The 24,355-nt window shown below is 42.6% G+C and overlaps 1 protein-coding gene across 6 annotated transcripts in view; it reads right to left on the reverse strand.

Annotated features, from left to right (window-relative positions):
- Positions 1–24,355, reverse strand: part of GRIK4 (glutamate ionotropic receptor kainate type subunit 4) — a 371,582-nt gene that overhangs the window by 244,337 nt on the left and 102,890 nt on the right. For 2 of the 6 annotated variants that reach the window (XM_072979221.2, XM_078379636.1), the window contains exon 1: positions 17,623–17,759. The exons of the other annotated variants lie outside the window; for them this stretch is intronic. The gene's annotated coding sequence lies outside the window, so the exon portion shown is untranslated. Of the gene's footprint in view, positions 1–17,622; positions 17,760–24,355 lie in introns of those variants that run through there. 6 annotated transcript variants of the gene reach the window in all.

Raw genomic sequence — 24,355 nt, forward strand, 5'->3', positions numbered from 1 at the left:
TTGGATTAAAACTCCCAGAAGCCTTCACCACTAGCTGTGCCGGCCAGGATTTCTGGGAGCCGTAGTCCAAGAACATCTGGCCACCCAAGGTGGGGAACCACTGCTCTATACTAAGGATGAAGGCCCTTGAGTCCTCCACAGATGAACACCCCACCATACGTCGCCCTAGGCCAGGCTGGCTAGACCTGACAAGCTGTTCACCAATATCTGGAGTGTTTGAGGCTCCCAAGCCTTGCTGTTTACTTTTATAGTTCCCTAGGTTGGCAACTTGGCAGCCATATGCTTGAGTAAAGGCCACCATGTTGCTCATCCATGAGCAGAAAAAGCCTTCTCAACTACACTGAAGCAAAGTTGCTGGTCTGATTTCTACCTCAATTAAGATAAACAAGAAGATGGTGCCTCTACCCATGCCCAGCCCAGTAATCATCAGTAGGGCAGCTTTGAGCACATGATTGGGTAATTTGTAGCATAGAAAGTTTGCCAGATATTTCTCACATCAAGAGAAGCGTTCACCGTTAAAAAGCTTTTCATGTGCTTAGCTGTGGAAAATGCAAAGCACCAGAGCAGATAAAAAGAGACAGCAGCGGATCTTTCCTTACTTTGTACCGTGAAATAATTCTGACGGCATGTTTAGATTTATTTATTTTTTTAAAAAAGAGCAAGATTTGCTTTCTCAAGAGGGAGTGCTTGCTTCAGGGGGGGAAATGCTTATGCATATTTTAACGTCATCTGCTTTGTTGTGCAACAGAACGTTCTTCCCAATTTATGTTATAGCAACTTTGTGGGATCTTGAGATATTTGCGGCAAACTTGTTATTCATGGTGGCAGGAGCGAAAGACAGAAGATGTTGTTCAGGCAGGGAAATCATGCATACACAAACGCTGATCCTTCTGTCTGTGGTCCTGAAAGCACCTTTGAACACCAGATACATCTTCTGCTCTGCTTAACTTGCCCTTTGCAACATAAATGTCCCTAGATAACAAGTCTCTTGCTCACACAATTAGCTGGGCTGTGTAAACAAGCATGCATTTTCCCGTATCCTTATGGGGAAGAGTTCAAGATGCTGGCTTTATTTGGAGAAGCCCTCTAGGGTTTAGGGACAGGATGGGCTACAGTGGCCCTCTCCAAATGTTTCAAATAATTGAAACACAGCTCCTATAAGTCTAGCCAGCATAACCAAGGTTGAGGAATCATGGAGGTGTCCGTCCTATATATATAACCCTAATCCTAATCATTGACCATTGAATCAGATTTCAAAATGCTGTCAAACCTTCCCCAAGTTTTCTCATTTCTAGCCCTATATGGAAATCACAAGGGTATAACCTTCTAAAGCATTCATGCCTCCACTGTTATTGACCACAACATCTCCAGGTTTAATTTCCTTCATGCAAACCTGCCTGAAAACATCCTTCTACTGGTTTGCCTTTTTTTATTATTATAGCTAGAGCAACCAACCAGCTGTCTGGATATTTCTGGACGACAGCTCCCATCAACCCTAAGGATTGGCTGTACTGACTAGGGCTGATGGGAACTGTAGGGTCCAAGTGTCTGGAGGAGCCCAACTCCCCATCCCTTTTCTAAATGTAGAATCTACATCTTCCAGTTTGAACGTTATGAGCAGGACATTCCCCCCTGGCCTATGGAGAAGATAGGACTTTTTCTTTCCTGCTAAGCACCTGCTGCTCTGTGTTTCCATTCTTGCCTGTTTTGTGTGCACATCTCTGTAGCCTGCCTTTTAATGCTGTTATTTATGAGCTGCCTTGAACTCTGACAAAAAAAAAGAGAGAGAGAGAGAGAGAAAGAGGCTTTCCTTTGGCATATACGCCATCAGAGGTTGAGCAGGTGGGTACAACAACAAAAAAAGAGTTCTTCTGATGTGTTACTCAAATTGTGGAATATTCTTCTGGGGAAAACAAGAAAAACATCATGTTTACAGAAGCCTCCATTAAGGTAAGATCTCAGAGTCAAATCCACCTACTTCCATTTCTGTTATCACTTTCACCTATAATTTCTGATGCTCTCGTGGTGTCCTGTTGTGTTTATACGGCATATTATATGTTCTGTTTATCAAGTTTAACTTATAAATCATCTTGGAGTACATGTTAATCCAGTGGGATGTAAAGCATAAAATACAGAAGCAAATCAATACCATGTCAGAGGTAAGTCATCATTCTCCAACATCTGGTTAACTTCAACATTTATCTAAGAAATTCTCTGTAATCGCAATTGTTCACCAAGTTCGGAGGAAAAGGTAAGGATGAAAGATTATTTTCGGATGATTTTGCATGCCTGCGTTTGCAACACCCTTGCAAACCTAAGGTCAGAAGGGACTGGTGATACAATATATTCCAAGCACCTCCAATTTGCATAGCATGCAGTAGAAATCTTAACCATTGTTGTAAATATTACAATGTGTTTAATCTTATACAGCTTCAGTCTAGATATATCCAACCATCCCTCCTCCAAAAACTTCAATTCCGCCATCTCATCACCATTCTGGGGTTTCAAAAGCTATGCCAGCAAAGCAACTTTCAGGCTACCTATCTGCTATTCAAGAACTAGGCTGCCTAAACAGGAAGAGGCTTATCCTCAGAAGCCTGACCCCCACATGATGACCTGGCCACAGAAACCTGGAATTCATTGATGCAGTAGGATTACCAGTGCCCCACAGATCTTCAAGGTATATTTGCCTGCCTCAAAGGCCATTCTACCAGAAAAAGATGGGAGGGTTCACCACTGTATCAGCAAGGACCAATGGCTTTCTTCTTCTTCTTCTTCTGCACTGTTCTCTCTACAAACTGGCTCAAGCAGCAGCCGTGGCAGCTACATTCATTTTCCTCTCCTTTCCCTGTGCCTTTTGTGTTCAGGTTATTAAGTTTCAAGCCATTATTTTCAATCATGAATTGCTCTGGACACACTGGGCAAAACACATTCTATAAATGTATAAATAAACACCCCCGAGGGACTAGGAAGGTTCTGTTTACTAACATAATCATCAAGAACTAATAATGAAGTCCCTGGCCCCCAAAACATACTCAGTTCTAGGTAACCAGCCTTCGTTGATACCATGATGGTCCTAGAAACAGCAAGAGAGAGAGACCAGTCTAAGTCTACAAAGAAATAGTTATTTTAATTCAGGGCTCATCCCATCATCATTATCTCACTCTATTAAGGTTGTGACTAAGACCCATTGAGGACTCACAGCCCAGAGCAGCAGAATTACCAATGGCTATAGAACAAGAATCTAGAGAGAGACAGCGGAGATAAAATACACACATATGCTTAAAATCCAATTGACTCAATATTAGCCAAGGCTTCTTAGGCCATTATCAAATGTAAAACACTACAATAATTGTATTCAATCTGCTGTATCTTTCATACCCTAATTCCTTCCTCACTAACCAGAACCACCTTACAAACTTCAAAGATAGAGATTCTTAACTCATTACCATAAGTTGCTTCTTCTGTGTTATCTAATGACTGGGGTTAATTTAGCCACCAACCATTGTCACTATTTATAGACCAAAACTTCTAAGGAGAGGAACTGAATATCAAATAGGGGACTTAAAATCATTACCAGGTGTGAAATGCCACACAGTCAACAACTTAATGCTTCTTTATTTTGGAAGGCATGTATAAATGTATACATTTTTGCCATGTAATCTCACTCTTACGTCTGAGGAAGTGGACCTGATCCACAAAAGCTCACATTAAAATATAAGATGCCAGAATGTTTTTCGTCTCCTTTTTTTAAAAATATATTTGTTGTTTGCTTCTCTCTTTTGTTCCTTGCCTATGGCTATAGAGAAGATGACCATGCAATGTGAACCTGAGTTCAGGACCTCAGACAGCGCACTGTGAGACCTGGAAGGAAGGTTAGGGCTAACTAACCAGCAAGTATTTCCCAACCTTGGGTCCCCAGATGTTCCTGGAGTAAAACTCCCAGAAGCCTTCACCACCAGCCGTTCTGGCCAATATTGTTTCCAAACAATGTTAGGTGGTGCATCCTCCAGGAGCCAACTGGACACATCTGGGCACCTCAACAAGACTTCAGTCATCTCACATTTTTGCAACAATGGGATCCCCATAAATTCCTCACATTTCATTGAAGGGAGAATCTAGTCACTTGTGAAGCCCTGCTTTTAAAAAAACTGTACCTTCGCTAAAGCTTTCCTAGGTTTTTCTTGGAATTCTTCCAGTGACTCATGAGAGGAAAACAGCCGCCTACATTATCTTCGATTTTTTTTTTACATTAGGCAAAATGGCAACAGCAACTGTAGCTACGTGCCATGAAGGTCATGCTAGAAATCAAAGTACTTCAGTACATTAGGCACGTCTCTCCCAAAGGCATATTCACGGCTACGCCATGTTTACCCTGTGTAGCAAATTCTTTCTGCATCAGACTGAAAACTCTGTTGGCTTTGTCAAATATCAAACAATTCGTATCCGTTCTCTGAAAACGGAAGAAATCTGAATCTGCTCCAGCAATTGCTGGATAACTCGTGATTTAAGGCTTCTGGTTGTAGAGGAGCCAGTGACTGGGAGTTCAGTTCCCCGTTCTACCTTATTGTCAGGGGCTGGAATTGATGGCCTTCTAACTCTGCAGTTCTAAGATTATCATCCTTTTTTGCGGCTGGGGTCAGACCAATGTCTCTGTGTGCTCCCAGCAGAGCATAAAGGCAATGATTCCCTTACCTATCTTATTCAGCTTTAGCTTCCACTACTCAAAGCTACAGTGCCTCTAAGCATGGGGTTTTTATTTAAGTCTCTCTTTTTTGACATCTGCATATTCTGTCTGTTCTCCAGTGAGCTCAAAACAATGCACATAGTTCTCCTTCACAACCACCATATTGCAAAATGCAATTCCATTAGCTCGCCACTGAGATCAGCTGTTCAAGACCTAAAGTTCACCGTTTCGAGTCCCAGCAGCTTCTGAAAGGTGGAGAACAGCCATCAACAGATGTGTTGCCCATGACTTTGCGTAACCCCTGTTTTAAACAATCTCAGCTAATGGCCATGACTGCATGCCATGACAGCAAATTCTCTGTTAGTTATGCATATATTGAAAGACACTTTTACATACTTTTCTATCTTCCGATCACTGTCTCTCTCCCCCACCACCACCTCCAAGCAAAGCAGAACTTTTCTCACTGATATTTTGATGAGCCTGCCGGCCACCTATTAAAATTCAGTAGAAAATACCCAATCCAGCCATTTGATTTTGATGGATTGCAGGAGGAAATGTTAAGCAAGAAAATGCTGTTCAAGCAAAGACGGTAACTCTCCCTCAGCTGAAACAACAAATTTAACAACCCAGTGTGGAAAGGATTCCAGGGAAACTGTCAAGAAAAATCAGTAAATACTTTTTAAAGAGCTCCTTAAGCTCACCCTCCCTGTAGATAAAGTTAATAGCTGCTCTATGCAAAAATCCTGATTCGAGATAGGCCCAGATTTAAGGGAAGTGATAAATAAAACACAACATCAGAGTCGTTGCAAAACTAGGGGTATTTCTATGGATGGGCAATAGAATTAGTCTGAAATGGGACAAATTACGTACATTGCAGGGTTATTTTTTGGAAGCAGCAAAATCACGTAGTCGTCAGGAGGAGGCAAAAGGCACAATTAGCTTATCTTCCCAATCCTGGTGCCTTCAGGTGTGTTGGACTGCCATTCCCATCATCCTTCATCATAGGTTTGTTGTCTAAAGCACCTGAAAGGCATGAGTGGGTCAAGCAAGAATACATGTTTGTGCATGTCTGAGTATTCCCTTATGTTCTCTAACACGGAAATCCAGAACTGTTGGACTCCAGTTCCCATCAGTCTTAGTTCACGATAAGGCATGTTGACAGTTGCAACCCCACAACATCTGAAGGGCTGTATTTATTTATTTATTTATTATTTAATTATGTTACTGGATGCATTTCGAGGCCAACTTTCCCCCAGTGTAGGGACTCCAGGCGGCTCACCCCATGGTTAAAACAGGTAGGAATTAAAATAAAACATGTAGACCATTCATTAAAAAGCAATTAAACATGGGGATATTAGAACACTCGTCTACTGACAATTTTAAAATTGGGCGGGGGGACATTAAAAAGCCATTAAAAAGGATATGATATTATAAACTACGGGGTATCTTCCCTGCTCTTCTCTAGGGTAATGAAGCAATAGATTCTAGAGGTGAAAGGGACCGAGCTATGCCAATAGGGTTAAGTCTTGCAGTTCAATATTTCCCAAGATTTGGATCATCTGGTATCTATACTAACAGTGTGAAACAGCCTAGTGCTGAGCCTTTGACTGCTAAAGACCGTTGGTGATTTGAGACTGGCAGTTAGTTTATTTTCCTTTTCTTGTGATAGCAAATTAAAATATAGCACAGGATAGAGCTCCTAAACTGAAATTCAAACAAAATCAAATTCAGAGAGGGAGAGAGAGAGGGAGTGTTTGTTAAAGTCTCTCTTTGGAACCTCTCACAACAAATATGCTCATTTTTCTAGAGGAGGAACTAAAAGGCAGTGACCTCAGAGAAAGAAGGATAATGGAAGTGAACCTAAGAATACCAATCTACCTGTAGACTTCAAAAAGACAATAGGAGGAATACATACTTGGACTCATCTGATTATTTGCATTTTTCCCACTATACACACTTGTTCAAATTATTTGCTACATGCACTGGTATTCAATTTTCAAAAACCCGTTTTGTAAATGCACACCATTAACTAAGTCAGCTGCAAATTAACAAAACTGCTAGAGGACAAAATCTCATGCAAGAAACAGTGACACTTTCTCCTTACTACTGGAAAAAAAACATGAAGGTCAATCATGATTTATATCTACAGACATAACCTCCCTGTGATTCCCCCAAGAGAAGCCAGTGCAATCTGTGTCTGAGTACGATGCAGAATAGGTCCACTCTTCATCCTGTTTATCTAAACAGTGTGAATTTGCAAGCATCAAAACCCCATATTAAAATCTACACAGCAGTTAGAAACTGGACTTCTGTTGTCACTCACCATCATTGAAGGATATTTATATAACACTTATAATTGTATCATTACAATTGGTGGAGGATTCATGCTTTCTCCTATAGCCACTTCTAGGCATGGTACCTTCAGACCTCTGCAGCAGGGAAGTCCAATGACAGCCATTGACTAGAGAAAGCTCCCTACTGTTGTGAAGGGTGGCTTTTATATAAGCAGCTCCCAACGGAGCAGAGGGCCTTGAGGGAGTCTCCTCTCATAAAGCACCAGCTTTGCTAGAGATCTGCGGGCTTTCCGTGTATCAAAATCTGATGATGGTGGCAGATAATAGCAATTTAACAGTGAGCAGGCCTACTTCTACTGTGAAACATGGGTCCCTTGGTGAATGGCAATGCCCCAATGACCTGCTTTGGGTTGTCAGACATGGAGACTCTTTTGAACAATTTTTCCAGAATTTTGTTTGGTTTCTCTAAATAAACCCTAGGTTCCTGTCTCACTTACTGGACTGGTCTTCCTATTATGCATTATCTCTCCCCCCCCCCCTTTGTCATTTGGAGAAAAATAAAATTTGGGGAAAGGTTAAAAATTATTTGACCCTCACAAAGGTAATACCCGCCTGTGGATTATGGAACTCATGGCTTAACATGGCTACCTCTGTCTTTTACTCCCACTTGCGTCATTCCTGCTGCATAAAACAGTGGTTTAAGTCTCTGATTGCCAGAGGTTGAGAGTTCAATTCTCCATCGTGTCTCCTTGACAGGGGATGGTCTTGATGATTCACAGGGTCCCTACCACCTCTGAAGTACTAAGATGATTTTTTATTATTATTATTATTATTATTATTATTATTATTATTATTATTATTATTATTATTATTATTATTATTATTATTATTATTATTATTATTATTATCATTATCATTATCATTATCATTATCATCATCATCATCATCATCATCATCATCATCATCATCATCATCATCATCATATCCATTCAAGTTCCCAGGTTTCTTCAATTTTTTCCCCTCATAATAGGAATGCTGTCAAATTTGAACAACCACCTGGGATCGGCGGTTTGGGATTATGCCATCTTTCTTTTCCATGGGGATCAAACCCACCACAAACAGACAGACACTAGAGATTTTTTTTAAAAAAAGTCTTACTGTGAAGAATTAGTCCTGCTTTGCTTAACAGCTTTCTCCCTCCAGAATGAGACATTCCTTTAAAAAAATTCTAAGAAACAGGGTGGGAGAAGGAAGGTAAAGAGTCCAAACAGCAGACAGACGAGGCAGGAGTAATCTGTTTCATGCTAACAGATTTTACCTCTATTATCACCTTCACTTGCTCAAGTTTGGAGCAGTTCCAACTGAATGACCCCTTCCTGCAGCTATGCTTTCGCCACCCTGGCATGAAAAAATAAAGCAGCAGCAAAGACATCTTTTCATTCCCAGGATCTCCTGGAGAAGTGAGATATTGCCAGCTTGTGTCTCCCCTTCACTCTGGAAAAAGGACTTATAACCAAGGAAGGATACCGATGGCGTTGGTGGATGTGACCAGGAGAAAAGGCAGGTTTCAATTTGTAGCCTAGTTGCACAGCAATAGAGGGAGAGGCAATGACTGAGAACAAACACAGGTCACTTTGGGGAATTTAAGGAATTTTCCAGATTAGATTTAAATGGGAAGCATTCAACGCGAAGACTTTTGTAGGAATTTATAAGACTGCATTAAGGACTGTTCCACTCTAGTTTCAGGCTCTACAAGAGACTGAACTCTCCCACAATCCCAGTATTTTATACACACAAAATAGAACACATGTGTAACCTTCTTATTCTGATAATAAATTCCGTTGCTCGTCCTTCCTCCATTCAAGGAAATATGCAGATTTGTGTTCGTTTACTCTGTAAAAAAAAATCAAAATCCTTCTCTCCGCTAAATGCCAAGACAGTGTTTGTTCTCTTGGTTAACGATATATGAGAAAAACATAATTGGTTCCTACTATGCTACCTTGTCACAGTTGATAATTATATTTCAGCATAATTAGTAGCATGAGCAATGGCAGTGTACATTCACAACATCTTAGTGCTTTTCTGCATGAATGTTTTATGGGTGTATGCATTATGGGAAGATGCATCCACCCATGGAGAAATGGAGCAGAGGGCTCCCGCAGGAGGCACTTAATCTGGAAGACTGGCAATCCTAAAAACTCACAGTAATACAATGTTTACAGGACATTCACAAAAGAGAGAGTTAGTTCCATCAAAAAAGAGCAAAAGGTCTGTAGGCACAAGCAGGTGGCATATGTTTTAACCACGGGTGGCATGAATTTATTTTGAAGACCCACCTTTGTACACATATTCCTTAATCACCTATTCAAGGGGAGGCCAATGTTCATTGCTTTCTTGCAGCAATGAGTTCCACAGCTTAGTTTTCAATCCATTCGTGGTATGTCATGGATCACATTCAGAGCCAACTTATCATGCACTGAATGATAATATTGGGATGGAGGAAGGGCGAGGGGAAAGCTTTTTGTGTTCTTCTTTGAAGGTTTTTCAATCAGTAACACAACAAACTTGCATGAACCCATACACCCGATCATTTCTACAAACGGAACCCGCTGGTGTGTGCTTATGACACTACCATTATGAAAACCACATGAATTGGAGGCAAGGATTTAAAATCTGGCTCACAAACTTGACTTGCAACATGGCTATCAAACCCCCTTCTAGCAATAGCATCCACCCCAGCTGTCTAAGAAGATTACTTTAGATCCGGGCTTTGTTGTTCCAAACGAACTTGTCAACAACAATTAAAACACCAAAGACATATCTGAGAGTATCTCTGCAAAGCCTTAATCATTATGTCACATTAATATTCACTAATAGCAACTTCTAAACTTAAACAAAGGAAAATCTCTTGATGTCTAAATTTCTCACTCCTCTGCCTGCCTGTTCTTTAAACGTTTATCCTTCTATCTTTACAGACTCTTCCAAATGAGAAAAAGTCTCTTGCAGCCAAATTAGAACTGAGTTTGGAATTCCAGGAGCGTAAACTGAAGGTATAACTGAAAGAAGTCTCGTCTGGAGAGTCTCTTCTAGGTTGGGACTGTGGTTATGTGTGGGTAAAGGGGAGTAAGTTAACCAGGTGTAGGGACAATGTTAGCTGAGGTGGTCACCTCAAGAGGCAGGGCAACCACCCACTGACTTATCTCCCCTCCGCTGCCAAAACCATCCACCTTTGTCATCTTTCTTCCCTACTGCCTGCTGGCAAAAGTGTAGCTGTGTCTTGGTTGTCTATATGAATATCCCCTGAGTCCTCAAGACTAGGGTGTTGTTAGGAAGGATGACTCCCCCAAATGGCCTGCATGACACATGGCACCCTCTTCTCCCCACACTTCCTTGCCCCTAAAGACCCTCAGAGATCCAGTGGGGGAAGCTTGCACTCCTCATGCTACCGTGGGCCGTGGGAGAGCTTGCCACAGCTTGGTGAATTGCTCTCTCCTCTTCCCATGCTGGTTACCCCAGCTAAACTATGCCTCCAAAAGGAACAAGGAACCCACATTTTCGCACCCATGCGATTACACTGGTGCGACAGCAATTTGGACAGCAGCCATTACACTGTGTAACAGCCATTACATCAGTACAACACCATGAAGATTTGCGAAGGCTTTCATGGCTGGGATCTAATGGTTGTTGTGAGTTTTTCAGGCTCTTTGGCCATGTTCAGAACACGGCCAAAGAGCCCGAAAAACCCACAACAACCACCATCAAGATTTTTTCAGTCTCCAACTTATAACCTCCTTCAGCCTTCTTTTCTGCTCAGACCTGAACTCTGCAGTTGAGACTATCAGTCTTTAAAAAGTATTGCTTTTCACACTTCTGGGGACCCAATGCAAGACAAATGAGTCTCACCTAAAAAATACATATGTCTATTCCTATCGGGTGTTCTGAACAACGTGTGCACAACACAATGTGAAGATTATATCATGCAAACGGCTCTATTTACCTTTTTTTTTTTTAAAAAAAAGTGCACCAACATTCTCAATAGGAGAACATGCATAAATTAAGTAAGATGTAGGAATGAACACAAACCATAGGAAAGGATTTTTTAAAATGTACAGAAACCTGCTCCTCTCCACATAAAGGCCAGTTATAAAACGGGGTGGGTGGGGTTTGCTTGTTTTTTGTGGGGAGTGGTAGACAAAATGCACTAAAAGGGAGACCAGGAACCCTCTGTATCACTAGAAGTCAACCACTCAAAAGTCCCACCCCACTCCATCTCTTCTTAGGTGTACAGACTTAAACACTGAATAAAGAAATCAGAGGAAGACACAGCAGGAGTCATCAGGATGAGAGGTAATGTCAGAGGACCAAAAAAAAAAGATATAAAAGGCCTCTCCTCTTAAGTGTGAAGGGCAATGAGTGGCTTACTAAATGCTTCTCTTATTTAGAGAGCTATAAAACTCAACACCCGCTTTGAATATTTAACCACTATAAATATGCTGGTAATGATAATTACCAGGATGATGGCTGCGCCGCAGATAAATCCTGTCTGATTCTATATAAATTTCCCCCCTTACCCGTAAACACATGGCCTCTCGATTATTGCCTTAATCCTGTCTTCTGCTGCTACTCATCCCTTTACAATTTTCCCCTTATCCCCTTGCCAAACCGGTTCTTTCCTCATATTTTTCCCCTCCAGCACAGCAAAGCTCCTGCTGTCATTTTAATAAGGCCTTTGACATCCTTTATTAAAAACAGTCCCGTGATGCTACACAGGTCACCACTTCAAGGTAACCACCTAGGGAGGGAGAGGGGAGGCAGCTCTGTTAAAACCCCAGGATGACACCTAAGTCTAGAATGCAATCAAAATGAGACAGGATGACAAATCTGAGTCCTGTTTGAAAGCCCCAGATCAGGTTGAAGGGGGTGAAATGTAATTATATAGTTGTGTGTGTGTACATTCATTAGAGTCAAAACAAGGCACAAAAGCTAGACTCTTGTTCCTATGTGGTAGCGGTCACGTTCTACGGAGTCAAAACACCAAGCAGGTTGGCATCTCATCCTAAGGCATTCACCCCCCAAAAACAAAGCATCCATCCGCAGCAGGCTTGCAGGTTTTCTGACAACCAAAATTTATAAGGCCAGTTCACCAGCTACCTGGACAAACATTGCTGCAGAAGGTGCCATGCTAGACAATTTTGTTGTTATTGTTATTTATTGATATGATTCTCATCCCGACTTATTCCCAGAATGCATGCAACACGAAAAAAGATCAACTAAATTGTACAGACAGGAACAAGAATTTGTGATACGAATGCAAATTAAATAAATATTTAACATGGATGTATAAAAGCAATTAAAAGTACAGCAGTAAAGTATAGCATCCAGCCAGTAAAAAAACATGTTCCTCAGTGAACTTTCCATTGCCAAAAGGCTGCCTGAATTAAAAATTAAAAAAAGGATTTCAACCACCGGCAGAAGGACAGACAATAAGCACTGTGGCCAGTTCTGCCTCCCATGGAAAATAGCTGGACAGGCTGAGAATAGTGGCCTGAGAGAAATAGGCAGCCCTGTCCATCGTGCCTACAAGATAACATGTGGCAGAGTACATGGTAAAATTTTGTATATCTTGATTTTCACAACGGCTGCTTTGTAACTATCTTCAATAGGGATTAGAGATGAGCACAAATTTTAAAAAGAATCACCAAATTCATTCAAAAACTGCTAATTCGTCCATTCCTATTCGTACAAATCAACGCCGATGACAAATACAAATCAATGAATTTTTAGCAATTTTTGATTTGTCAATTTGTTTGACTATAAAACGGCTCTCCATGCACCTAGAGACACCAACATGAGAAGCAAAGTAAAGTGTGCTGTTTTTATGCTGCCCTATAGGACCTAATAGGGACATGGTGGCGCTGCGGGCTAAACCACAGAAGCCTGTGCTGCAGGGTCAGAAGACCAGCAGTCGTAAGATCGAATCCACGCAACCGAGTGAGCGCCTGTCGCTTGTCCCAGCTCCCGCCAACCTAGCAGTTCGAAAGCATTCAAAATGCAAGTAGATAAATAGGTACCACTTCTTTGGGAAGGTAACGGCGTTCTGTGTCTAAGTCGCACTGGCCATGTGACCACGGAAGATTGTCTTCGGAGAAACGCTGGCTCTATGGCTTGAAAACGGGGATGAGCACTGCCCCCTAGAGTTGAACACGACTGGACAAAAATTGTCAAGGGGAACCTTTACCTTCACCTTTATAGGACCTAATGCACTCTCTTGGTACTTTACAACATAATTATGTTGTAAACTTGTTAGTTTACAACATAATTATGCCAACTACACATTGCCTCACCGCCAGTGATACTCAATTTACTGACTTTGAAAGGAAGGAAAGCTGAATCAACCTCAAGCCAGCTACCTGAATCGATCAGGATCAAACTCTTGGCGTGAGCAGAGTCTTGGCTGCTTTACTGCAGTTTAACTGCGGTGCCACGAGGCTCCAGAAGTGGAGATGCTGAACCGACATCTGTAATGGGCCAGATGAGGGCCAATAAACTGAAGGGGAACTCTCACAAGGCAGAAACCCTGGGACTTGTGGCTCCTGGGGGTAGAAAGCTAGTATGCCATCTGCTCTGAATGGGGTCATACTTCCCTAACCCCTCACATACAGGGGGTGGAGGCAGATGGCACAGAACCTCAGGTTTTCAATATAGAACAAACAAACAAACAAACAAACAAACACACACACACACACACACACACACACAGACGTAGACTTTAAAGTTCCCAAGTGGGTTTTTTGTTTGTTTGTTTTGGCTTTCAAAAGGTAAGAGTCAGCATCTTGGGAAGAACCAAAGTGGACTGGGCATATGCTTTTTTTTAAAAAGCCAAAGCAAACCAAAAGGGATTCTTCTGTTACAATTGTTGTCGGAAGATTGGCTTCTACTTGAAGACCTCTGTGGTTTCAGAGGTGGGCAAGCAACATCCCTCCAGCCGAAGACTTCCATCCAGAGTCTTCAGCTTGCCTACCAACCTCTCCCACCCCATCACTGCACTCCTGGGCTACTTCAAGAACGTTTATCCTGCCCCACATATGGTGGGGCATAAATTGCACGCTCAGGAGTGTAATTCACTGACTGTATTTCTTCACAGAAAATAAGTCCTGTATCCATGTCATCTCATCTACAGGCATTATGAATATATACATATTTTCCTTTATTTTTATTTTTAGTGTGATATGATCCTCCTCCTTTTTTTTGGCAACAAAGAATCAGCACCTTGGGGTCAACAAATATAAAATACGCTGAGCAATGATTTTACACGAGCTGAGTTGCACAATATCTCGAATACTAAGAAAGGGCATTAGGGTGTCTACACATGGTTTCACATCAGCAGTACCAAGCGTGATAAACGCAGGCTTCGAGGGCAGCACCAAGCCCGGATGAGACAGTAAATATTACATCTGGAGAATGATAATTCAACAAAAACCTCTTTTGTGTGTATATCTCTCCTTGGGCTTGACACATCACAAAGCAGTTTCAAAAACTTTCTTTCTCCCCTCATTAAAGGACTTAGAACTCCTTTACTTTAGGGTTTACTTTGTACAAAGAGATTCGGGGTGGGGTGGGGGAGTGAGAACACACACACACACACAAAACTGCAGTAGAAATGAATCAAAAAGTTCTCTGGGCAAAAAAAGGTAAAAGAGATAGATGGGGGGTGGAGATTAATGTATTTATTTCACTTACATCTCTGGCACAGCTAAAGAGAGAGGGGAAAAAAGACACACACACATACAAAGAAAGTGTGTGTGCGGGACGACAAGTAACTTTTCCAAAGGCAAACTAGAACATGGCCATTTATGTCTAAAAAGCTGCTTTTGCATCTTTTTTTTCTAGCCCGTCAAGAGAAGAGAGGCAAGGGAAATAAATAGATTAATCTAATGCTGGGAGCATTTTGATGTACGTGAAGAGCAGTTTTTCTTTTGAGTTTCTCAAATCCTTGCAAGCTATTCAAGACAGGAAGGTCCTCCCCACTCCTTGGCTTAGTCAACGTTCATACCGGCTTTGAATAGAAACCCCTGTGATGTGGTGATGAACGGCACCGGCTGCTTCTGTACTGACTTGTCTCCATCTAATGTATTTATTTTATTTATTAGTTTAATATTTATATCCGGTCTTTCTTCCAAAAACTTCAAGGCAGCTCAAAGGCTGCTCCGGTTTATCCACGTCGCAAATTTCAATTGGGTCAATCAGGCTGAGAGACGGAACAGTTTAGTAGTGATCAGGGATGTTGGGTCCAAGTCCCAAGTCTCTGTTACCAAGTTTGGAGTCCAAGTCTTTGGTAACAAGTCCTGTGTCCCAAGTTCGAGTCCCCCCCCCAAGAAAAAGGTAGGGGTGGGTGGGTTCCAAGCTGTGAGTCAAGTCCTAGTCACTGAGGGGGGGAAAACCCAAGTTGAGCGCCACTTGAGTTACCGGTGTGACCTAAATCCAACTTGACAGGGAGTCCCACAACTTGAGACCCCATCTTATGTGTTGATTGTGGCTAGAAACTGTCATTCAATAACATTGGGAAGACCCAGGCAAAGGGTAGGCTTGTCCACCACCCTATTCTCTAGATCTGATTCTCTCCTTGAGTGTCATCTTCCCACCCCAGTTCTACCACTTTCATAAGCACTTATGGAAGTAGTTCCCAACCATGGGTCCCCAGATGTTCTTGGACTAAAACTCCCAGAATCCTTCACCACTAGCTGAGCTGGCCAAGATTTGTGGGACTTGAGAACATCTGGACACCCAAGGTGGGGAACCATTTATTTATAGCCATGGTGACTCTGACTTTGATGCTTGAATTCCCAGCACTATAAACAGCAAATTTAAATCTTCAGGACTCAACTAATCCAAATTACTAACTTTGAAGTATGGATCAAAACAATACTCTCCTAACAAACAATTCCAAAATACACATGCTAACAAGAATTTGTTAGCATGTGTATTTTGCTCCACCTCCCCTTTTTTCTGGTACAGGGTTTGCCTTTCTCTCTCAAACAGTGCATGTACAGTATTTGCTTCTGGAAGGTGAACACCAAATAAAAGAGTCATTTTTTTCAAAGTCATGCTCAGAATGTGGTGCCAGTTTCTTCCCCTGCCACCTGCCAGCCAGGATTCGGGTTGATCCCCTTAAAAAGCAGGTTGATGGTTGCTCTTGAAGGGAAAAAGGTGCCCCACTCTTTTCAAAAGGTTTTAGAGGTTCAACCAAATTGCCAGAGTTTTCTAATTTTCACTGCAAACTGAGAACCAGACTTCTGTGACTGTTCACTAGCTGGCTTATTGGATAGGACTGGGGAAAGGCTCTCCATTTCTCTTCCTCTACAAACCTAAGGCTTGCCCACTTTGGCATCTCCCTCTTGTTCATCAGGCTGTAATTCCACTTTAGCTGCTGGCATGAGAACAAAGGCTGGCATATGATGGGTTTTAGGCTCCCAAGGAAGGGCAGACAGTGGTGCATTTGGCCTACAATTCCCATCAGCTGTATCCATTATAGCTAATTGTGAGGAATAATGGGAGTTGTAGTTAAAAAAAATTGGAGGGCTACTGTTGTGCCACTAATGGTGTACTTGTATTCCCTATTGACTGTATGCTTCAGTTGCCTTAGAGCTTACTCTTACTGGAGAAGAACTAATATTTTTGCTGCTTCTGTCCATTCACACCAACTACATAATTCACATATAGTTCATACATAGCAGGGGTGTGGGCAGATCTTTGGTATCAAGTCCCAACCCACTGTTAAAAACAAGATCCCCCCCCCCCGGGAAAAAAGGAGGGGTAGCTGGTTCCAAGTTGAGTCATTGGGGGAGGGGAGAACAAGTTGAGTCACTGGTGCAACTCGAGTACGAATTGATAGCAATACACAGTTCACACTAACTACAATTAGGAAAGATTGAGCGGGGTTAAAATACTTTAAAAAAACAATCTAGGAATTGCACACCAAATTCTATGGAAGAAAGGTCACGGGTGAGTTTTTAAGAGTTTACGTGCATGCATATGTGAAAATGAACGTAACAGTAACAGTAGGTGACATACAGTTACAGCAACTATATTTAAAGGATGCATGTAGGGAAACAGAGACAGGCCATTTTCCCAAACATGAGCACTACGCCTTAATGGTCGCTCTATCTAAGAGATCATTATTTTCTCCTCACTAAGCTTTTCATGTTAGGTATGGCAAAAAGCCTCTCTCCCCCACACAGAAAGAAAGAGAAGTAAGATTTCAAAACTAGAAACCTGCCCTTGATTAAAAGCTGAACACCAGGCAGCATTCAATTAACACCCCTAGACTGAAGCACTGCTAGAAGAAAATAGCAAAATCTTAAAGGAAAGGGGAGAAAAAACAAACAGCAGGAACACCCATCCCTTTTGTTTGCAGACAAAGGACACCTGGCTGGAGCAGAAGCTTGGATTCAAGAGCCAACATGACCTTCAGCCAACAAAAAAAAGAAAGAAAAAGAAAAAAACAGAAACTACAAAACGTAACTTTGGAGGAGTGAGAATGTGGAAAACACTGAAATGTTTCTAACTAGGGTAAAAAAAAAACCCATGCACCCATTCTTCAAAAATTGAGAGGAAGAAAGCTCATGGGGACGGAACTCTCACCTCCTTGAGCGCTGGCCTTTCCATGCCATTGGACTCCTTCCTCCTTCAGCCATCTGCTTCCCTGCTTGACAGACTCTGTGCAAACGGGCGCCCTCTGCTCCAACATCTTCCAACAGCTATTTGGAAGAAAAAGCTGTGTGGTGCCTTAAATTCTCCCAGATGCCCCAAGAGCCTTGTGTTGACTCTGTTGCAGAAGACTAGCACAGGTGCCCCTTTGGAAAAGTTTGCTCTTGAGAAGGTCATGCCACCGAGAATGGGCATAGTTTGGCTGGAGTTTGTCCTTTCACTGCCACCACCAACCAATTACATTCTTTTACCTCACTTTTGCCAGAAAGGGGAGAAGGATTCCTATTAGCTTTCATAAAGAAGGTGTGTGTGTGTGTGTGGTTTTCTGTGTTGTTTTCTTTGCTTTCAATTCCACTCCTCAGCTCCAGCACTGAATGCTCAGCTGTTTCCACTTATCTGCCATTATCACACTAAGGAGAGCCTCAGGCTAAAAAGCCCTTTGTTTCAGGGAGCCTGTTTCACAGCACACCTGGATCTTGTCTGAATATCTGAGAAGCTCTTAAGGTGTTCCAGTGCCAAGTATTATTTTTTTTCCAAGCCCTCTCCCCACCCCACCCCACCCACCCTGCACAGTTTCAGCAAGCCTGCATCACAACACAGAGGAGAGGTGGTGTTTGCCTTTTCTGGGGCCTAGGAGAGTTTAGCCTTCTGCATCTTATTTACAGAAATGTTAGATGTATAAAGCTCAGTGGTTCTCAAACTGGGGTCCCCAGATGTTCCTGGACTACAGTTCCCAGAAGCCTTCACCACTGGCTGTGCTGGCTAGGATTTCTGGGAGTTTGAGAACTACTGCTCTAAACAAGTTGTCTATTTGTGAGATCCACAGTCTGCAGCCTTCCATAACATGGATGAAGCTCTTTTTCTAACGAGGTGTCACTTGCTTAACTTCTTATAACAGAGTCCCTCTTCCACGTCTACAGTACTAATTGTAGAACTGTTGTTCTGGGGTTATATGGGCATTGTAGTCTAATGCTAGGCCTCCTGTGAGCAGAGTCAATCTGTGTGGCCTTGAGCAAGCTACCCAGTCCCAGAAATGCCCCCAGAAGAAGGGAATAGTAAACCACTTCTGAGTATTCTCTACCCAGAAAACCCTATGAAGGGTTATTGTAAGTCAGAATTGACTTGATGGAACATTATTATTATTATTATATTAGTCTAACATGCTTGGAAGTCATCGGGTTAAGGGAGGTTTTCAGAACATGCCAAAAGGGGCAAAAATTGCAAAATAGAAGCAACGGGGTCTAGAAGCAAATGTATTCATAGAAACAAAGAACAGTGGAGTTGGAAGAAACCATCCAACTCCCTACCAGTCCATAGCTAAAACATTTGCTGACTGATGGTCATCCAACCTCACTAAGAAATTTCCAACTAAGGAAATTGGGACACTCAAACCATTTCCCAAAATTCTTCCTAACTTTGATTTGGAACCTCCTTTCTCTTAACTCCAATCCACTGGTTCAGGTCTCACACTCCGGAGCAAACTTGTTCATCTTCCCTGGGGAAGCCCTTCAGATAAACAAAGAGGGCTACCACACCATCTCTTCCTCTTCTCCTCTCCAGGCTAAACTGGTCTTCAGAGGGCTTTGGCTTGCAGACCTTTCACCACCTCTGTCGCCCTTCTTTGGACAAAAATCCAGTTCATTGATCCACACAATATAAATCAGAGTGTGTTTCAAGCAATATGTTCTTCGTCCTGGGACTGTAAGAAGATGAAAAATGCTCCACCTCAACTGCTAAAGTTACCCTGCCTGTTTATTTAATAATACAAATATGTATCCTGATTTTCTACCAAATGGTGCCCAGTAGGGTCAAGTTGGATTCAGTGGCTTCTTCAGAAATTAATCACAAAGCAAAATAATGGCAATAGTTGAGGGAGGGGTGTATTTCTTCCTCCAGAGTCCTTGGATAAAGTGCTCCCTGTGTGAAATGTGGTGGGATTTATGCTGTATGGGTCAATACATTGTTTTTCTCCTACATCTGCTGGATTGCTTCCATCTGTTGAGTGAGAGTAACTTTGGCATCCAGCTATTAATTGCACAGAAAATCTGCCTTCTATCACATCCTTCCCATACATTTGGCAAGAAAAATGCATGCCCACTGTCCCATCATAAGACAAATACTCCATTGCACATACATAATTCCAAAGACAGGTGAGAACCCATCACACTAAAACTGGTCAAGCCACTATGGAGAGAGCCTTTGCGAAAGCAGGCAAGGAAATAGCTATTGTCCGGTTTCCAATCCACAGGAAGAGCACATGCTTTGTATGCAGAAAATAGAGATGTTGGTTGGATAAAAAGACAGTGTCCGGACCATGGGTTTTATAATGGTTTTCCACACATCTTGAGATTTGTAATGATGAAAAGGGCTTGTCCCATGATTCTTTAATCAAATCTAGCATAGCAGGTATGAAGGTAAGGCTAAGTGGAAGTGTCTTCTCTTGATTAATATAATCACAAACTAAGTCATGTTTAGGAGGTGGTGGTTCCTCTATTTCTAATTGTAAGGACTTAGCCATCCTCATCACTAGCTGGGAGTACAAAGTAGAATCTTCCTAAGGTGAAGGCAGATGATTTTCTGCTACATCAGATGTTGGAGTGGGTAAATTGGAGGGTGATTCTGGAGAAATATCAGAGGCCAAATCCTGGGTCGATATGGACGATTCAGAGCATGGTGATTTATGGTGAGATTTTGATGTGAAGAAGTGTGTCAAAGAAGGCTGTTGTGAAGCAGGGGGTACTTGCGTTGTAGAGTACCTTTCCATATCAGCAGGAGGAGGAGGAGAACCCTTATAGGTGGTTGTAACATCTAGAGATGTGTTTTGAAGGGGAGGGTGTTTAGAAGGATGCTTGGAACACTTCGACTGTGGTTGTTCCAATGATGAAGTAGTGCGCTTGAGGGCCAGCTTGGTAGCAAGTGGGATCTGGTGAGTCAATGTCAAGTGTGATGAGTGGGAATGGTGTCAGTATCGAGGTGGTGATGGAGAGTCAGAAGGTGAATATCGAGGTGGAAACAGCAAATCATTTTCGACTCTCTTGGGTTCGGTGCAGTAAATTTGTTTTGGTACATCTTTGGGGAATATACGGATCATATTGTTGGTAGTATCAATCTCTGAGATCTTCTCATGGTTGATACCGAGAAGATTCTGGGTAGTAATAGTAATCTCTTTGCCCAATGTTTTCGAGGGGAGTGATTCTCTGAGCCTGAGATTTGAATTGGTATCACCCACCCTGATGATGCAGGGCTCAAATGGGCCAAGGCCTGGCTGGAGTGTACACCAGATGGAGAGAGGCCAATACTTGGCGACAAGCTACCAGTGGAAGCTGGAGCCTGGGGCCAGAGGCAGGGGTGGTTCATCTCTGTCCGACATTGATCCCAAGGCATCTCTAGACCTTTCCTCCAAAATTGGGGATGGAAGTGTCGATTGGGATGGTTGAATCTGAGTAGATTTTGATGATTTCTTAGGCTTTTTTTGAAGTAGTCTTATCTTTTTTCTTTTTAGATGATTCAGTTGATGGAGCTGAGGTCCTCGATGTCGACTTTGGTCTCAAGGTAGACTTCGACTTCTCCGCTTGGTGAGGAGAAGGAGTCATTGGCCTAGAGGCCGATCTAGGAGGCTCTTGGTGATCAGGTCGATAATCTGGAGACAGTGCAGCGTCAGTGGTGACCGAAGGTGGATTGAGGGACTTCTCCCAAAGGTAAGATTGCTGCCTCTGAAGTCACAGCTTAAGTGCAGGCTTCGTGAGCCTTTTACACTTGGGACAAGAGTGTGTTTGGTGTTGTTCCCCAAGACAGAAAAGGCAACGGTTGTGGCCGTCAGTGAGCGGGATCTTGATATTACAAAGTATGCACCACTTGAAAGGCGGGGGGCATAAAAGACCAGGGAAAATTTGGAGGGAAGATGGGGGGAAATCAGCAAAAATGGGGGAAAGAGAAAAAAACTGAATCAAATTAAAGGTAGAACAAATCAATTTAGAGGAGAAAAATCCAACCAAAAAAGTGATGGAAATAACAGAAGAAGCAACTACCGATCGCAGCAAATGCTCAATCGCTCTAGCTCTCTCTGAAATATTTCTAACCTAAGCGGCAGCTAAAAGGAACTGAGGGGACTTCTGGCAGGCGGAGCATGCGCTCCATGGGCGAACTTCCCACTAATCACATGTCTTTAAGCTCTAGAAATTTCCGAGAGGTCCTGCACAGATGCAGAACAACCCAACTGTGTGCATTCACAGAGGCCACAAAGAAGAAGGGACAGGTTCTGAAACCTAAAAGACATGCCTCCCTCCAGGGTCAATAGGGGCTAGATGGACAGCATAAGGCAGTTTTCTGTGAGGTTATATGAGCCTTACATCCCTACAGTACGTGTTTATTTCCCTGGGATTCAGCAGCAGATGCTTCTGGTGGGGCCAAATGCTACCTACGCTGTTGTTCGCGAAGGAGAGATAAAACGCAACATATTGTTAAAGTTGGTGGAATTGTAATTGCCAGTCCATCTGCCACCTGCGGCCGAGATGTTGCCAAGTCTGGAATTCTAGCAGGGTGCAAGAGGAGAAGAAATCAAATTTTCGCTCCCCAGCACAACATTTTAGAAAAACTCAGCATGCTAGGATCATCCTTTGGGTAAAGTTATGTTAAGCGGATGGAAATTAAGAGTGTTTCAAGGATGGGGAGGGAAAGAAACTTCAGTGTAATTTGATGGAAGACTTTAATTAATTCAAAAGTGCCCAAGAAAAAGAGAGAGAGAGAGCATTTAGGAGGATTGCATTTTGAGGGGAATCTCATCAAAGTGAATTTTCTCTTTGCCGGAGCCTTTGGAGCTTTGACACACTCAGGATCTCAGCTTGAGGAAGAAAAAAGGGAATGCATAACTTATTGGCCCCAGACTCCCCAAAAAGATCCATATTTTGCTTAAAAGGCAGCCAAGCAGCTTCTTTTCTTCCTATCCCACCCAGGCCCACTCCTGTTAGTAAAGCGGAGGGCGGTGGGGAATTCAACTGAAGAATCGTTTTCATCGAGGAAATGGCTTTAGTTTAAAGGAGAAAAGGAATGGAGCACTCAGCTGCCCACCTAGTAGACTTGGCACATCTGTAAGAGGAACAGCCAAACTCAGTGTGAGAAACTAACCCTCTTAAAGAGGCTCAGATTTGATTTCCATGTTCACAGATTTAGGGGACATGTATGGTGTGTGATCAGAGGAGGAATTCACGAAGTTCTGAAGATGTGCAGTTGTCATCGTGTGAGTTTTCCACACCTCTTGGAGTATGCACAAGTAGCTTGTCTGTTTTGCTGCAGTTCATCAGAGGGTGGACAGAGGGTTTAGTTACAAGGACAACTGCTCAGATACAGAGGTTTGGTGGAATCAGGTCTCTCCAAACACTTTTTTGTTTCTACCTCTCTGTTCCACACAGTGTGACCCTCACTCTCTGGATCAGTGGTTCTTAACCTTTGTTACTCGGATGCTTTTGAACTGCAACTCCCAGAAACCCCAGTCAGGACAGCTGGTGGTGAAGGCTTCTGGGAGTTGCAGTCCAAAACTCCTGAGTAACCAAAGGTTAAGAACCAGTGCTCTGGATGACTTGAGGTTTTAAGCCTGAGTTTGGGGTATCTAAGGGGATCAGGGCCAGCCCAAGAAATTTTGGTAGGCAATGTCCCCTTATCCATGTCAAGATACACAGTACCCCAACCCGCTCACATTTCTTGGGCACATCAGGAGGGTAAAACAAAGTGACAGAAAAAGAATCAAGATGTTTGAAATATGGTGCTGCCCTAGAGTTTTGCAAATACTGTGTGGAACACCAGATACAACAAACAAGTAGGTCCCAAGATCCGTTCAAGCCTGAACTTTCTCTGGAAGCAAAAAAATGACAAAGCTGAGGCATTTGTACATTGGCTGCCTCGTGGGAAGCTAAGAGATGCTGGAGGCAACAACAATGCTGGGAAAACTTGAAAGCAGCAGCAGAAGAGGAAGACCAAATATGAGATGCTTTGACTCCAGACACGAGGTCAGGGCTTCAAACTGGGCTATTAATGACAGAATCTGTTGGAAATCATTAATTCATAGGGTCACCATAAGCTGGAAGTGACTTGACGGTATGGAGCAGCAACAACACTGATTTTATGCCTTTCTCCTGATGTTTTTTATAGTCTTTTTTTTATCTTGTCCTTGATCTTTCACTGAGTTTTCTTTAAATGTCGTTTTGCTATGCATTTTGGGTTTTGTACAAAGTGAGCTGTAGGGATTGTTGTTGTTCTTCCACCTCCAACATATGGCAACCCTACAAATAAGAGATTCCCCCAAATGTCCTGTCTTCCACTGACCTGCTCAGCCCTTCTCAAGGGTGCAGCTTCTTTTATGGAATCAAACCATCTCCTATTTGGTCTTTCCCCCTTTCCATCTGTCTTGGCAGGCACAAATGCCCTAAATAAACTACACAACAAAACATTGCATTGGTGTTTTCTTTGTTATGTGCTTGACCTGCAGTGGCCCGTTCACACATGCATATCATTGCTTGATGTGTCGGATACCAAGTGGCAAACGACTCGGATGAGAACAAGGAGGTGCAACGGTGGAAAACCTCACATAACTGGACAGCAAAACTCATTCCATGTAGAGGCTTTCGTGAAGGACGAAGAGCCAACTTTTCTATGGATGTAGGAGGATGCCACT

Source organism: Pogona vitticeps, chromosome 8, assembly GCF_051106095.1.
Source record: "Pogona vitticeps strain Pit_001003342236 chromosome 8, PviZW2.1, whole genome shotgun sequence".
NCBI classification, from domain to species: Eukaryota; Metazoa; Chordata; class Lepidosauria; order Squamata; family Agamidae; genus Pogona; species Pogona vitticeps.